The sequence below is a fragment of the Nanorana parkeri genome, unplaced genomic scaffold, assembly GCF_000935625.1.
Source record: "Nanorana parkeri isolate BGI_ZX_2015 unplaced genomic scaffold, ASM93562v1 scaffold159, whole genome shotgun sequence".
NCBI classification, from domain to species: Eukaryota; Metazoa; Chordata; class Amphibia; order Anura; family Dicroglossidae; genus Nanorana; species Nanorana parkeri.
Genome location: NW_017306427.1, coordinates 1551487 through 1557480, shown reverse-complemented (window position 1 = coordinate 1557480; position 5994 = coordinate 1551487). Strand labels below are relative to the sequence as shown.

Here is a 5994-nt window from a genome sequence, read left to right as displayed (position 1 = left end):
TACACTCCAAGATCCAAGAGCGCCCCGCACACTTCCAGAAACAAATCTTATTTTCAATTATTTTGCCCAATAATTACCTGTCCGGGAAGTGATTTATGCTCTCCTGTGTATTTCATGTGTGTAGTTGAATAATTTAGGATCATAGTAAAACTATAACCTAAGCAACTGGGAACAACATCAACTCAGCCATGAAGTGGTCGGCCACGTAAAATGACAGAGCGGGGTCAGCGCATGCTGAAGCGCACAGTGCACAGAAGTCGTCAACTGTCTGCAGAGTCAATACTACAGACCTCCAAACTTCGTGTGGCCTTCAGATTGCCACAACAACAGTGCGTAGAGAGCTTCATGGAATGGGTTTCCATGGCCGAGCAGCTGCATCCATGATGGACGTGTCTGAGTTTGACGGATGCCAGGAGAACGGTACTTGCCTGACTGCATTGTGCCAAGTGTAATGTTTGGCGGAGGGGGGATTATGGTGTGGGGTTTCTTTTTAGGGGTTGGGCTTGGCCCCTAAGTTCCAGTGAAGGGAACTCTTAAGGCATCAGCATACCAAGACGTTTTGGACAATTTCATGCTCACAACTTTGTGGGAGGAGTTTGGGGACGGCCGCTTCCTGTTCCAACATGACTGTGCACCAGTGCACAAAGCAAGGTCCATAAAGACATGGAGGAGCAAATTTGGAGTGGAGGAACTTGACTGGCCTGCAGAGAGTCTCTCCGGGATAACTTGTACAAAACAAGTGGCAGCATCCCTGCTGTACATTTAGCTCTGCTTGCCCAAAGCAGGGCTAAATGTAGAAAACAACTACCCGCCCGGTGCCCGAAGCTGCTAGTCGCGGGCATTGGGAGGTAGAAATTCCACACCCCTGCTGCCCCTCTACTCCCTGCTGCCCCAAGGCCGGGCTTTGGTTGGCCTTGTGGGAAATCCGGCCCTGGTCAGGTGTCCACAGACTGTTGCCCAGGTATGGATTCATGTCAAGCAGTGGGGCACACTGATTACATTTTAATGCCGCTCTATCTCTCAGTACAACTATATGATGATGGCCTCACATATGGGGACGGTCAGGAAATTGCAACTGCCTGCAATCAGAATTCATTTGCAAATAACTGAACAGATCCACGTAATCTACCACCTTAATGAACAAACTCTCTGTGTGGCTATTACACATTTTCGCCAAAGTTCTTTAGCAGAGATGCTGCCCAGATTCTGTGAAGCTTTGTCAGAACATGGAACAGCGAACATAAAAATGGAAATTGACCCAGAAAAAATTAACAAAAAAAATTACATTTAGGTCAATGTTTCATTTGAAGCCCGGAACCCCCCCCCCAACCACTATAGTTCTCTTAAAACAGCTTATTATCCCGACTGCCAGCAGCGTTTGTCTGTGTTTAATAAAATTTAGCTTTAAACTGACATTGTTGCTGTTGCTGTAGTGTTTTAATTACTATATTTCTGTGTTTACTACCTAGGAGAGCGGTAGTGGGATGTAATTATATTTTACTGTCTATTTGACACTAGTGATTATTTATTGTGTTTGTTCTTCTGGTTTATTTTCTTTTCAACTCAAAAGCCTTGAATTACACGACTTTATGATATCCTTGTGGAATTGTTTCAATAGCAGAAAAAAAAAAAAGTTAAAGTGTGCCTAAAGCCAAAGCCAATTTTTTTTTTCTTCACTTCGATTGGCAACATGCCTCACAGTATGCAGATATCTTAAAGTAGAACTATGAGGTGAGTGCTTTTCACTCACCTCATAGTTCTAGCGGACCTGTGACAATGAGACTGTCACAGGTCGGCTCAGTAGATCCGGAAGTGAGCGCTGACTGGCGGAACGGACGGGGGAGGGGGCGGGCACAGCTGGCTCTGCCTCTAGATAGGCAGAGCCAGCTGTCACTCACGCAGCTGGGCGGATCCAGACAGAATTGTCGGGATTCGTTTCAACTGCGGCGTCTCAGTATACCGCGAGCTGTAGCTCGCGGTATACTGAGCTTAGGGTGACGGGAGGATGCCAGTTTGTGTCCTCCCGTTACCTTAAGCAGAACTATGGGGAAAAGCCCTAACCCCATAGTTCTCCTTTAAGCAAATGATTTTTGGAGAACCTGTTATAAAGTATCTTTCCTGGAGATCCTGTTACATTGCCTTTCACTGACTGACAACGCTTAGCCACCGCCTTGCAAATACAGGTGTGGTCAGCCTGTTTTGTGGCCTCTTACTTGGCTGTTGTTGCCTGCCTATCAGGTCTGCCTATCAAGCCCAACAGCCAACTCAAGGAACTTGCATGGCACTCTGACAACGCTGTTGCTGATTGCAGGGCAGTGGCTTGGTGTTGTCAGGATGCAACAGTGCTCCAGGTAAGAAACTTTGCAAAATATTTACCAAAAGGATTTTGTCCGAATCCAAAACCTTTCACACTATCTGAGTATGCCCCCTTATTGGCAATACTGTCCGCCCGGACCATGGCACACTTCAGGTCCTACCAGCTGTGGTCATATATGTCAAGTAAAGTGGACTCCTTACACAAATATATAAAACGATGGATTATCAGATGATTATTCTCATGTCCTTTACAAATTAGAATAGGTTTAATAACAGTGTTTTTTGGAGAGTGATTTTATTTTAGCATTGTATACTGTATACCTATTTCACAATATTTCTGGCAGTAGATAATAATGTTGGAATCTCTGCGGACTTAATCAACCCCCGATCACCTTTGTTCTCATTGCCTCTCGCTCTGAGGTCCTAGTAGCAATTATGGAGCCACACGGATGAATCCCAATGAGTCTTAGAATCCCAGATCAGCTAATTATTATGCGTGAGATTTTCCAGGTATCATCTTGTATTGTATGCATTGTTTTTCTTGTTATATATATATATTTTTTAATCATAACATTTATTAACTTAACATAACTTTATTATTAGGCATGAGACATAAAACACGGGAAGGAAGGCTCCTATTGGATAATGCTGGAGGAGTAGCCACCCAATCTTTTCTTAAGAAATAATACTTTTATTTATTATGTATTTATTTTTATTTTTTATTATGTACTTAATATATATATATTTATATTTATTATTATTATTGTTATTATTCTCATTTACTATTTATTATCTACTTATTATTAACCATGTACGGTACTAATTATTTTGTATCTACTACTTATTATGCACTGACTCTATTTATTATGCTCGAGACTAAAGATTAAACATTTTAAAAATATGTTTTACTACTTTAATTTAGGTAAATATGAAATATTGTCTACATTTGCCCTCATGAAGACTGAAGTTGGAGCTCCAGCTGAGCAGGCAAAACAGTTCATATAAGCTGATAGTAGATGGAGAGTATAGGAAGGACCTCGGCAGAGTACGGAACATTGACTTTGGTCCTATGTGAGGGAAGTGACAAAGGGAGCCACAAATCTATAACAGTGAACAGTGGTGACACCATCTTGGCTATGCAAAGTGGCAGGAGTGTGGGAATAACAAGACCAGCTGAACAGAACCACAAACAGATAAAATAGCCTATATAAGCTTATTTCATCTAGGTGTTTAGTAGACATGTAAGCTGCAGAAAAATTCGGTTCAGATATTTCGTTATTTTGGGATTTGAATCCACAATTCAATTTGGTTCGGGTTTTGGATTCGGACTAAATCCGAATTTTCGGATGAGTTTACGAATATTTGTTGTGAATACCACAGATATCCACAATTCAATTTGGTTCGGGTTTTGGATTCGGACTAAAAATGTTGTGAATACCACAGAAAACCATATACAGATATTAATACTAAAGCTGAATCTCCTAGACCCAAACGGTATTCAGGATCAGAATTTCTAAATTGCATTCGAGAGCTCCTGAATGCCATTCGGGTCTGGGAGCCATATACATATATTACTAAAGCTGAGGCTCCCAGCCCCGAATGGCATTCAGGAGCTCTCGATTGCAATTCGGAAATTCTGAACCTGACTGCCATTCGGGTCTGGGAGCCTCAGCTTTAGAATTATATGTATATACTGTATATGGCTCCCATGTTGCCCTAACGAAAATTCGTGGTCAGACCCATTCGGATGCATTAAACTGAAAAGCACATCTGATTGGCCAGAAAAGTCACATGTCCGATTCAGTTTAGTTTTTAAGACGAAATTCGGACGGGATCCCTAATTCGGAAATGGAAATTCGGATTCGGGCACATTCGGATGCATTGGGATTCAGAAATTCTGGAAATTTCGGAAAATTTGTCAGAACGAAATGAATTGCACATGTCTAGTGTTTAGCTGTGTGATTGAAGAGACATCACATGACCAGTTTCATGTGGCTTTTAAATTGTGGTAACATGACAAACCATTTTGTTGCTTGCTACCAGCAATGCATTGTCTGTGAGACACATAAAATAATAAATAAGTATTTCTGCTTTCACAATGAAAGATCCTGCCTTGGGCAAACAATTCTTATTACATTATTTCCAGCACATGTTAATATGCACAGAGCAGTAATATGATGAGTAACTAAACTGGATCCTAATGCAACACTCACAACAGGGGTCTCGGAGGTGCAGCCGATATTCCCCTATCTCGCCCACATCCGACCTCTGTGCTGACCCTGGAGGGAGCTGAATGTGTAATGCCACGAGTGACTAATTAATGTTTATTTTCCCTTCTGCAGTTTAAACTGGTTTCTTGGATCAGTGTAATTAGTTGACTTATTAAACTGAACACATGGAACTATTTCTTATTAAATTATAAATATACCATCAGATACACTGATTAAAGACTTCTCTGTGTTATGTAGCTGTACACGGGCCTTAAGTAGCCCGTGCCGACTGATAGGCAGGACCGGTGCTACCACTAGTCAAACTAGGCAGTCGCCTAGGGCACACTGCTGCCTAGGGCGCAGCCACGACCACTCATCCCCCCTTGGCGCCCCCCCATCTATTTCAAATTGCAAAACACAATAGCTGGCTGGCTATTGCACCTGACAACTGATCGGAGGAGCGGAACTCAGGCAACTGTCTCTCTCAGGTCCGCTCCTCTGCTCAGTGGATGGGGTTTCAATAGTAAGTCTGCTATTGGCTATTTCAAATTAAAACAGACAATAGCAGTCTGGCTATTGGTCCCAGCTGCTTACATGCCTTACATTCTCCTGCCGGCTAGCAGGAGAATGGGGCTGCACGTGGGGGTTGTTTGTTAAGGGGGTTGCGCCGTGGGCGGGGTGCTGGTTTTGCCTAGGCGCAAAATAGTCTAGCACCAGCCCTGCTGATAGGACTAGTATGGGATGCAGCTAAGTCTGTCAGGGATAAAACTGACCTAAATAAACTGATGTACAATGTTTCTAAATGTAAAGGTGTCATTGTCAGGCTTATGTGTGAGTTCTGGCCAGCTTTGGATGTGTTAAAGCCGACATTTCATCTAGTTCCTCCTTTTCCCCTCATCAACATGGTAATGACATTGTTAAATAAAACCTTTCCATTATCATTACAAACCTTATTTCATGGCCAGTGACGTTATTATCAGTGGGCTTTTGTACTTCTCTATGCAATGCAGTACTTGAGTACTTGCCCAAATGCTCCCGATGCCTATCCCGATACCGGAACTTTGGTTTTTGGTCTAAATGTATGTTTTATTATACTCTTCCGCCTATAGCATTTGGAGCCATAAAATATTTTGTGTGGAGATTGATTTACTGCCAGGTATGCGCTGATACCGTGCTGATATGGAGTATTTTAGCGAGTGCTCATACTCACCCAAATGTTCCCAATACTTTTCCCAATACTTTTCCCAATACCGGAACCACCGGTATCAGGAAGCAGGGCAACGGGTCATTAAACGCTGCCCGGCTTTCTGATTGGCAAGGAAGCCAGCTCCATGCTCCCTCAACTCCAGGGAGCTGGCTTTCCGGCCAGTCAGGAGGGTGGGGGGCAGGTAATGACCCACCCCCTGGCTTCCTGATTGGTCGGGAAGCCGGCTCCATGCTCCCCCTTCACTTGGTGACGAGGGAGTAT

At 43.1% G+C, this 5994-nt stretch overlaps 1 protein-coding gene across 1 annotated transcript in view; it reads right to left on the bottom strand.

The window, feature by feature from the left end:
• LOC108785392 (contactin-associated protein-like 5) overlaps positions 1-5994 on the bottom strand; it is a 283646-nt gene that overhangs the window by 36079 nt on the left and 241573 nt on the right. The window lies entirely within an intron of this gene.